The sequence below is a fragment of the Oncorhynchus gorbuscha genome, unplaced genomic scaffold, assembly GCF_021184085.1.
Source record: "Oncorhynchus gorbuscha isolate QuinsamMale2020 ecotype Even-year unplaced genomic scaffold, OgorEven_v1.0 Un_scaffold_3251, whole genome shotgun sequence".
Lineage (NCBI taxonomy): Eukaryota > Metazoa > Chordata > Actinopteri > Salmoniformes > Salmonidae > Oncorhynchus > Oncorhynchus gorbuscha.
The window spans coordinates 22,881-35,000 of record NW_025747546.1 but is presented as its reverse complement, the minus strand read 5'-3'; the positions used below and the strand labels follow the sequence as shown (position 1 = coordinate 35,000).

General features: G+C 47.0%; 1 pseudogene; it reads right to left on the bottom strand.

Moving 5' to 3' along the window:
* Window positions 1-12,120, bottom strand: part of LOC124027458 — a 33,954-nt pseudogene that overhangs the window by 4,707 nt on the left and 17,127 nt on the right.

Sequence of the window (12,120 nt, the reverse complement as noted above, 5' to 3'; positions counted from 1 at the left end):
CACAACAGTGGTAGGCTTGATTACCAACAACGACGAGACGGCCTACAGGGAGGAGGTGAGGGCCCTCGGAGTGTGGTGTCAGGAAAATAACCTCACACTCAACGTCAACAAAACTAAGGAGATGATTGTGGACTTCAGGAAACAGCAGAGGGAACACCCCCTATCCACATCGATGGAACAGTAGTGGAGAGGGTAGCTAGTTTTAAGTTCCTCGGCATACACATCACAGACAAACTGAATTGGTCCACTCACACTGACAGCGTCGTGAAGAAGGCGCAGCAGCGCCTATTCAACCTCAGGAGGCTGAAGAAATTTGGCTTGTCACCAAAAGCACTCACAAACTTCTACAGATGCACAATCGAGAGCATCCTGGCGGGCTGTATCACCGCCTGGTACGGCAACTGCTCCGCCCTCAACCGTAAGGCTCTCCAGAGGGTAGTGAGGACTGCACAATGCATCACCGGGGCAAACTACCTGCCCTCCAGGACACCTACACCACCCGTTGTTACAGGAAGGCCATAAAGATCATCAAGGACATCAACCACCCGAACCACTGCCTGTTCACCCCGCTATCATCCAGAAGGCGAGGTCAGTACAGGTGCATCAAAGCTGGGACCGAGAGACTGAAAAACAGCTTCTATCTCAAGGCCATCAGACTGTTAAACAGCCACCACTAACACTGAGTGGCTGCTGCCAACACACTGTCATTGACACTGACCCAACTCCAGCCATTTTAATAATGGGAATTGATGGGAAATGATGTAAATATATCACTAGCCACTTTAAACAATGCTACCTTATATAATGTTACTTACCCTACATTATTCATCTCATATGCATATGTATATACTGTACTCTACATCATCGACTGCATCCTTATGTAACACATGTATCACTAGCCACTTTAACTATGCCACTTTGTTTACTTTGTCTACACACTCATCTCATATGTATATACTGTACTCGATACCATCTACTGTATGCTGCTCTGTACAATCACTCATTCATATATCCTTATGTACATGTTCCTTATCCCCTTACACTGTGTATAAGACAGTAGTTTTGGAATTGTTAGTTAGATTACTTGTTGGTTATCACTGCATTGTCGGAACTAGAAGCACAAGCATTTCGCTACACTCGCATTAACATCTGCTAACCATGTGTATGTGACAAATAAAATTTGATTTGATTTGATTTAATTAGTTAGCATTAGGGGTAGCAGCTAGAATCAGTTAGCATTAGGTGTAGTAGCTAGATTCAGTAAGCATTAGAGCTAGAGGCTAGAATCAGTGAGCATTAGAGCTAATGGCTATAATTAGTTAGCATTCGGTGTAGCAGCTAGAATCAGTTAGAATTAAAGCTAGAGGCTAGAATCAGTGAGCATTAGAGCTAATGGCTATAATTAGTTAGCATTCGGGGTAGCAGCTAGAATCAGTTAGCATTAGGGCTAGCAGCTAGAATCAGTTAGAATTAAAGCTAGAGGCTAGAATCAGTGAGCATTAGAGCTAATGGCTATAATTAGTTAGCATTCGGGGTAGCAGCTAGAATCAGTTAACATTCGGTGTAGCAGCTAGAATCAGTTAGCATTAGGGCTAGCAGCTAGAATCAGTTAGAATTAAAGCTAGAGGCTAGAATCAGTGAGCATTAGAGCTAATGGCTATAATTAGTTAGCATTCGGGGTAGCAGCTAGAATTAGTTAGCATGAGGGCTAGCAGCTAGAATCAGTGAGCATTAGAGCTAATGGCTATAATTAGTTAGCATTCGGTGTAGCAGCTAGAATCAGTTAGCATTAGGGCTAGCAGCTAGAATCAGTTAGGTTTCGGGCTAATGGCTATAATTAGTTAGCATTATAACTAGTAGCTAGATTCAGTGAGGATTAGAGCTAGCAGCTAGAATCAGTTCGCATTAGAGCTAATGGCTATAATTAGTTAGCATTATAACTAGTAGCTAGATTCAGTGAGGATTAGAGCTAGCAGCTAGAATCAGTTCGCATTAGAGCTAGAAGCCAGAGGTCGGGGTTAAAGCTAGCGGCTAGAGGTCAGAGGTCAGGGTTAGCGTAAGCAGCAGGAAGTGAGGTCAGCATATAAACACCAGCTCCAGGAGGAAGGGGGGCTGCCAACACAGCGAGCCACGTTACCTAGCAACAGTACACCAACCTTGGGGAGATATCACAGCCTTGCTGCATAAAGGCTCCTAGAGAGAACCACAGAGAGTTAAAGATCCCAAACTCATTAGAGGACTCGCTGGTGGGCAGCTGGCCATCCTCATACTCCTCCATGTGCCATTCATACGGGCTGAACCGGCTCACCAGGAACAGCACCACGCTCACACCGATGTAGGCAAACACTATACACATCCAGATCTCATAGGCCAGCGGGTCCAGGAAGGAGAAAACCCTGGTTTAGACTTCTGGGGCTTCTTGATCATGATGGAGATGCCCAAAGACATGAATGGCTTGGAGAAGTCGATCACCTCCTCTCGGACCAGGGTGATAGTGAGAGGGGCTACGGCTATGTCTGCTTTCTACAGGTGGTGGGGGGGGAGGAGGAGGAGGAGGAGAGGGGAGGAGGGGGAGAGGGGAGGCAGAGAGTTACACTTAGTTCTTGTGTCCTCAGGTTCTAATTTCATAATAACAACAGAGATCAAAGGTCAGAGGTCAGGGTTCTTACCCCGTACACCAGCTCTCCAACCATCCCGTTCCAGATCTTGGTTTCAGCGTCTCGAGCTCCGTACTTTCCATCTCCCACAATCCTTAGCTGGTAGCGTATCCCACAGTGCTTAGCGATCTCTGCTGCCAGGTCGACGCAGTAGCCTTCGTAACGGTCGTTGTCTAGGAACAACTCAGCATTCTTCTTTAGCATCACGTATGGGGCTTCCTGCAAAACACACACACACACACACACACACACACACACACACACACACACACACACACACACACACACACACACACACACACACACACACACACACACACACACACACACACACACACACACACACACACACACACACACTTTTACCAGGATGTCTTTAAAGATGACCATATTTTGTGTCATTTGAACAACCACCCACCACCCTTCACCACCCACCATCCTTCACCACCCACCATCCTTCACCACCCACCATCCTTCACCACCCACCATCCTTCACCACCCACCATCCTTCAACACCCACCACCCTTCACCACCCACCATCCTTCACCACCCACCATCCTTCACCACCCACCACCCACCATCCTTCACCACCCACCATCCTTCACCACCCACCATTCTTCACCACCCACCACCCACCATCCTTCACCACCCACCACCCTTCACCACCCACCATCCTTCACCACCCACCACCCTTCACCACCCACCATCCTTCACCACCCACCACCCACCATCCTTCACCACCCACCACCCACCATCCTTCACCACCCTTCACCACCCACCACCCTTCACCACGTTGTTACCAGGATAGTTGTGACGATAACAGTCTTGTTCTCCATCCCATTAGTGTCGTTGGGGAAGATGTCTAGTTTAGTCACCACCATCTTGTCCACTTCATTCCAGTAGCCAATCTGAAAACACACATATTATGAAATATATGTTATTTCAAAACAGTAATCATAATGCTTTATAACTATAATATAGCTAACGTTAGCTAGCTAATGAGAAGCTCCGCTGGATGTTTCCACGTTTATCTCTACTAGGTTTGTTGCTGTTAGCACATGGACAAGTAGGACCCTACTGCACTCGTCAGACATGACAAGAATTACCAGCATAGTTGGATACTTTAATTTTGCACTACACAATAAAAGTTTGACAACATTCAGCCATCAAATGTTAGCTTGCAATTCAGAGTTGAAACACGCTAGCTAGCTAATATAAGCGAGCAGGGATTGAAAGCCTGTCCTCTGATGTGTTTGGTCAGGCTGCTAGCTAATAGCCAATCCTAAGGTTAGGAATCTAGCTAGCTATGCTAGCGATGACGCTAACCGTTTAGCTAGCTAGCAAGCTAAACATTTGGCTAGCTGTGGCCATGGCAAGCAAGGTTGGATATTAAGCTAGCTAACTCTCCTGTTATGCTAGCGATGAAGCTAAATGTTCAGCTAGCTAGCATGGGGAGTATGGGGTAATGTTAGTTACAGCATAGTGAGGGTAAATTATTTTTTCAGCATCTTGCTAGCTAGTTGTAGCGAAGCTAGCTGCACAGTCACATTGGCAAACTAGCAACATGACATCATTTCTATTCTGGAGGCAGTGGAAACACAAAGCTAGCCCAACTCGAGTTGACTTCCAGGAGGCTTTAGATACCGACTCGGGTTGATTTCCAGGAGGCTTTAGATACCGACTCGGGTTGACCTCCAGGAGTCTTTAGATACCGACTCGGGTTGACCTCCAGGAGGCTTTAGATACCGACTCGGGTTGACTTCCAGGAGGCTTTAGATACCGACTCGGGTTGACTTCCAGGAGGCTTTAGATACAGCAGTTTTTTCTGGAATTCAGAGGTACGCTACAACAGGACTTTCTCTTGGTTTGAATTCATTTTTGCAATTCGTTCCAGTCATTGGCAGCAGAGAACTGGAAGGAAAGGCACCCAAAGTAGGTTTTGGCTTTGGGGGATGACCAGTGAGATATACCTGCTGGAGTGCGTGCTATGTTGTTATCGTGACCAGTGAGCTGAGATAAGGCGGAGCTTTACCTAGCAAATACTTATAGTTGACCTGGAGCCAGTGGGTTTGGAGACAAGTATGAATCGAGGGCCAGCCAACGAGAGCATACAGGTAACAGTGGTAGGTAGTATATGGGGCTTAGGTGACGAAACGGATCGCACTGTGATAGACTGCATCCAACTTGCTGAGTAAAGTGTTGGAGGCTATTTTATAAATTACATCGCAGAAGTCAAGGATCGGTAGGATAGTCAGTTTTACGAGGGAATTTTTGGCAGCATGAGTGAATGATGCTTTGTTACGAAATAGGAAGCCAATTCTAGATTTAATTTTGGAATGGAGATGCTTAATGTGAATCTGGAAGGAGAGTTTACAGTCTAACCAGACAGCTAGGTATTTGTAGTTGTCCACATATTCTAAGTCAGAACCGTCCAGAGTGGTGATGCTGGTCAGGCAGGCGGGTTCGGGCAACAATCGGTTGAAGAGCATGCATTTAGTTTTACTAGCATTTAAAAGCAATTGGAGGCCACGGAAGTAGAGTTGTATAGCATTGAAGCTTGCCTGGAGGGTTGTTAACACAGTGTCCAAAGAAGGGCCAGAAGTATACAGAATGGTGTCGTCTGCGTAGAGGTGGATCAGAGACTCACCAGCAGCAAGAGCAACATCATTGATGTATACAGAGAAGAGAGTCGGCCCGAGAATTGAACCCTGTGGCACCCCATAGAGACTGCCAGAGGTCCGGACAATGCTGATTGACTGATTGTAAGGAAGTGAATAGGCGGGTGAATGTTAATTGGCTCATTGTAAGGAAGTAAGTGTGCTGGTAAATGCTGATTGGCTGTACCTTAACTGGTCCAGTGTTCTTCAGTTCCATCACGTTGACGGAGTAGTTGACTCTTTTACCATACTGGTCAAACTGGATATTACCTGTCAGCCCATCCACACGCACCTACACACACACACACACACACACACACACACACACACACACACACACACACACACACACACACACACACACACACACACACACACACACACACACACACACACACACACACACACACACACACACACACACACACACACACACACACACACACACACCACAAATACCCAGTATTTTACCACATCCATTTAAAATTACACAACACACAAGATCATTGACGACCCTAAAAACACGCTAAAATCTGTTTCTATGGTAACCTGTTTGAGAGCGCGTTCTATCTCCATCCCCTGAGACCAGGGCACTGCTGGATTGGCCAGACAGTCTCCGTTATTGCCACGACGACTGAAATCGATCCGCTGCTTGGTGAGTGTCCGGAACGCTTCAGTCATAACCTGGACCGCATCATAAGTCAGAGCTGATGTGTACTGGAGAGAGAGAGAGAGAGATAGCGGGAGAGAGAAATGGAGAGATATTCAGAGATGGGGAGAGAGAAAGAGATCGAGAGATGACGATATATTGAAAGATGTGGAGAGAGAGAGAGAGAGAGAGAGAGAGAGAGAGAGAGAGAGAGAGAGAGAGAGATAGCGGGAGAGAGAAATGGAGAGTTATTGAGAGATGTGCTGATATGCGGTTCTAATAACCCATTTCTGTGTTCATGCAAGTGACTGAACAAATCATCACTTCAGTATCTGCAATTTAGTTAGAGGTCGTAGTCCTTCTGTCAGCACCAGGGTTAGGGTAGGGGTTAGGGGTCATGGGTTAGGGTTAGAGATTAGAGGTGGTACTACCCTGATCCTGCTGTCAGCACCAGGGTTAGGGTTAGGGTAGGGGTCATGGGTTAGGGTTAGAGATTAGAGGTTGTAGCCTGATCCTTCTTTCAGCACCAGGGTTAGGGTAGGGGTCAAGGGTATGAGATTAGAGGTGGTACTACCCTGATCCTGCTGTCAGCTCCAAGGTTAGGGTAGGGGTCAAGGGTTAGGGTAGGGGTCATGGGTTAGGGTTAGAGATTAGAGGTGGTACTCTGATCCTGCTGTCAGCTCCAGGGTTAGGGTCGGGGTCAAGGGTTAGGGTAGGGGTCAAGGGTATGAGATTAGAGGTGGTACTACCCTGATCCTGCTGTCAGCTCCAAGGTTAGGGTAGGGGTCAAGGGTTAGGGTAGGGGTCATGGGTTAGGGTTAGAGATTAGAGGTGGTACTCTGATCCTGCTGTCAGCTCCAGGGTTAGGGTCGGGGTCAAGGGTTAGGGTAGGGGTCAAGGGTATGAGATTAGAGGTGGTACTACCCTGATCCTGCTGTCAGCTCCAGGGTTAGGGAAGGTGTCAAGGGTTAGGGTAGGGGTCAAGGGTTAGAGGTTAGAGGTGGTACTACCCTGATCCTGCTGTCAGCACCAGGGTTAGGGTAGGGGTTAGAGGTTAGGGGTTAGGGGGTACTACCCTGATCCTGCTGTCAGCACCAGGGTTAGGGTAGGAGTTAGGGGTTAGAGGTTAGAGGTTAGGGGTACTACCCTGATCCTGCTGTCAGCACCAGGGTTAGGGTAGGGATTAGGTTAGAGGTTAGAGGTTGGGGGTTAGGGGTACTACCCTGATCCTGCTGTCAGCACCAGGGTTAGGGTAGGGGAGGGGTTAGAGGTTAGGGTACTACCCTGATCCTGCTGTCAGCACCAGGGTTAGGGTAGGGGTTAGGGTAGGGTAGGGATTAGGGTTAGAGGTTGGGGGTTAGAGGTTAGGGGTACTACCCTGATCCTGCTGTCAGCACTAGAGGGTTAGGGTAGGGGTTAGGGGTTAGAGGTTAGGGGTACTACCCTGATCCTGCTGTCAGCACCAGGGTTAGGGTAGGAGTTAGGGGTTAGAGGTTAGGGGTACTACCCTGATCCTACTGTCAGCACCAGGGTTAGGGTAGGAGTTAGGGGTTAGAGGTTAGGGGTACTACCCTGATCCTGCTGTCAGCACCAGGGTTAGGGTAGGGGTTAGGGGTTAGAGGTTAGGGGTACTACCCTGATCCTACTGTCGGCACCAGGGTTAGGGTAGGAGTTAGGGGTTAGAGGTTAGGGCTACTACCCTGATAATAATATAATAATAATAATATATGCCATTTAGCAGACGCTTTTATCCAAAGCGACTTACAGTCATGTGTGCATACATTCTACGTATGGGTGGTCCCGGTGATCGAACCCACTACCCTGGCGTTACAAGCGCCATGCTCTACCAACTGAGCTACAGAAGGACCACGAGATCCTGCTGTCAGCACTAGAGGGTTAGGGTAGGGATTAGAGGTTAGAGGTTAGGGCTACTACCCTGATCCTGCTGTCAGCACTAGAGGGTTAGGGTAGGGGTTAGGGGTTAGAGGTTAGGGGTACTACCCTGATCCTGCTGTCAGCACCAGGGTTAGGGTAGGGGTTAGGGGTTAGAGGTTAGGGTGCTACCCTGATCCTGCTGTCAGCACCAGGGTTAGGGTAGGGGTTAGGGTTAGAGGTTAGGGGTGCTACCCTGATCCTGCTGTCAGCACCAGGGTTAGGGTAGGAGTTAGGGGTTAGAGGTTAGGGTACTACCCTGATCCTGCTGTCAGCACCAGGGTTAGGGTAGGGGTTAGGGTTAGAGGTTAGGGGTACTATCCTGATCCTGCTGTCAGCACCAGGGTTAGGGTAGGGGTTAGGGGTTAGAGGTTAGGGGTACTACCCTGATCCTGCTGTCAGCACCAGGGTTAGGTAGGGTTAGGGGTTAGAGGTTAGGGGTACTACCCTGATCCTGCTGTCAGCACCAGGGTTAGGGGTAGGGGTTAGGAGGTTAGAGGTAGGGTTAGAGGTTGGGTACTACCCTGATCCTGCTGTCAGCACCAGGGTTAGGGTAGGAGTTAGGGGTTAGAGGTTAGGGGTACTACCCTGATCCTGCTGTCAGCACCAGGGTTAGGGTAGGGGTTAGGGGTTAGAGGTTAGGGGTACTACCCTGATCCTGCTGTCAGCACCAGGGTTAGGGTAGGGGTTAGAGGTTAGAGGTGCTACCCTGATCTTGCTGTCAGCACCAGGGTTAGGGTAGGAGTTAGGGGTTAGAGGTTAGAGGTGCTACCCTGATCCTGCTGTCAGCACCAGGGTTAGGGTAGGAGTTAGGGGTTAGAGGTTAGGGGTACTACCCTGATCCTGCTGTCAGCACCAGGGTTAGGGTAGGGGTTAGGGGTTAGAGGTTAGGGGTACTACCCTGATCCTGCTGTCAGCACCAGGGTACTCTTTCTCCTCCAGTGCTTCCCATCTCTGGTCGAACTTGGAGACGAGTGGCTCCTCAAAGTCAACAATCTGGAAACCCGACACATTGGCTCCCCCATACTGGATCTTAGACAGGTCACCATCAACGAAGCCCTGGACACACACACACACACACACACACACACACACACACACACACACACACACACACACACACACACACACACACACACACACACACACACACACACACACACACACACACACACACACACACACACTGAGTTAGGGATCATACCAGGTTAGTACCAGGCTATATGTGATGTCATTACCAGTTATGTAGTAATATGAGAGGTATCAGGGATCATACCAGGTTAGTACCAGGGATCATACCAGGTTAGTACCAGGGATCATACTAGGTTAGTACCAGGGATCATACCAGGTTAGTACCAGGGATCATACCAGGTTAGTACCAGGGATCATACCAGGTTAGTACCAGGTATCATACTAGGTTAGTACCAGGTATCATACTAGGTTAGTACCAGGTATCATACTAGGTTAGTACCAGGGATCATACCAGGTTAGTACCAGGTATCATACCAGGTTAGTACCAGGGATCATACCAGGTTAGTACCAGGGATCATACCAGGTTAGTACCAGGGATCATACCAGGTTAGTACCAGGGATCATACCGGGTTAGTACCAGGTTAGTACCAGGGATCATACCAGGTTAGTACCAGGTATCATACCAGGTTAGTACCAGGGATCATACCAGGTTAGTACCAGGGATCATACCAGGTTAGTACCAGGGATCATACCAGGTTTGTACCAGGTTAGGACCAGGGATCATACCAGGTTAGTACCAGGGATCATACCAGGTTAGTACCAGGTTAGTACCAGGGATCATACCAGGTTAGTACCAGGTATCGTACCAGGTTAGTACCAGGGATCATACCAGGTTAGTACCAGGGATCATACCAGGTTAGTACCAGGGATCATACCAGGTTAGGACCAGGGATCATACCAGGTTAGGACCAGGGATCATACCAGGTTAGTACCAGGCTATGTGTGATGTCAGTACAAGTTATGTAGAAATATGAGAGGTAGCAGGTATCATACCAGGTTAGTACCAGGGATCATACCAGGTTAGTACCAGGGATCATACCAGGTTAGTACCAGGTTAGGACCAGGGATCATACCAGGTTAGTACCAGGTATCATACCAGGTTAGTACAAGGGATCATACCAGGTTAGTACCAGGGATCATACCAGGTTAGTACCAGGTATCATACCAGGTTAGTACCAGGGATCATACCAGGTTAGTACCAGGGATCATACCAGGTTAGTACCAGGGATCATACCAGGTTAGTACCAGGGATCATACCAGGTTTGTACCAGGTTAGGACCAGGGATCATACCAGGTTAGTACCAGGGATCATACCAGGTTAGTACCAGGTTAGTACCAGGGATCATACCAGGTTAGTACCAGGTATCATACCAGGTTAGTACCAGGGATCATACCAGGTTAGTACCAGGGATCATACCAGGTTAGGACCAGGGATCATACCAGGTTAGGACCAGGGATCATACCAGGTTAGTACCAGGTTAGGACCAGGGATCATACCAGGTTAGTACCAGGTATCATACCAGGTTAGTACAAGGGATCATACCAGGTTAGTACCAGGGATCATACCAGGTTAGTACCAGGTTAGGACCAGGGATCATACCAGGTTAGGACCAGGGATCATACCAGGTTAGTACCAGGCTATGTGTGATGTCAGTACAAGTTATGTAGAAATATGAGAGGTAGCAGGTATCATACCAGGTTAGTACCAGGGATCATACCAGGTTAGTACCAGGGATCATACCAGGTTAGTACCAGGGATCATACCAGGTTAGTACCAGGGATCATACCAGGTTAGTACCAGGTTAGGACCAGGGATCATACCAGGTTAGTACCAGGTATCATACCAGGTTAGTACCAGGGATCATACCAGGTTAGTACCAGGTTAGGACCAGGGATCATACCAGGTTAGGACCAGGGATCATACCAGGTTAGGACCAGGATCATACCAGGTTAGTACCAGGGATCATACCAGGTTAGTACCAGGTTAGTACCAGGGATCATACCAGGTTAGGACCAGGGATCATACCAGGTTAGTACCAGGCTATGTGTGATGTCAGTACAAGTTATGTAGAAATATGAGAGGTAGCAGGTATCATACCAGGTTAGCGATGATGTAATGATATCCTTTAACATGTCGGCCAATGGTGATGACCTGCAGGAACACAAAAAACAATATAATGTAAAACAATATTATATAAAACAATATTACATAAAACAATATCTTATAAAACAATATTACAGAAAACAATATTATATAAAACAATATTATATAAAACAATATTACATAAAACAATATTATATAAAACAATATTACGTAAAACAATACCATATTAGGAAGGGATAAACACAGACGTTTTGTACATTACCTATGAAATTGATTAAAGCACACATCAATCAATATACTCTAAAACAATGTCAAAAATACCCTTACCTTATACTGTACCTAATACAGTCAACAGACAATGGATCCCAGTAGAGCCCAATGTCACAAATACCCTTACCTTATACTGTACCTAATACAGTCAACAGACAATGGATCCCAGTAGAGCCCAATGTCACAAATACCCTTTACCTTATACTGTACCTAATACAGTCAACAGACAATATTCAATTGAACTCAATGGATCCCAGTAGAGCCCAATGTCACAAATACCCTTTACCTTATACTGTACCTAATACAGTCAACAGACAATATTCAATAGAACTCAATGGATCCCAAGAGAACTAAATTGATCCCAATATAATTGAATGGATTCCAATAGTACTCAATGGATCCCAATAGAATCCAATGGATCCCATTAGAGCCCAATGGATCCCAATAGAACTCAATGGATCCCTATAGAACTAAATGGATCTCAATATAGAACTCAATGGATCCCTATATAACTCAATGGATCTCAATAGAACTCAATGGATCCCAATAGAACTCAATGGATCCCTATATAACTCAATGGATCCCTATAGAACCCAATGGATCCCAATAGAACCCAATGGATCCCAATAGAACCCAATGGATCCCAATAGAATCTAATGGATCCCTATAGAACCCAATGGATCCCTAAGGAACCCAATGGATCCCTAAGGAACCCAATGGATCCCAATGGATCCCTATAGAACCCAATGGATCCCAATAGAAACCAATGGATCCCAATAGAACCCAATGGATCCCTATAGAACCCAATGGATACCTATA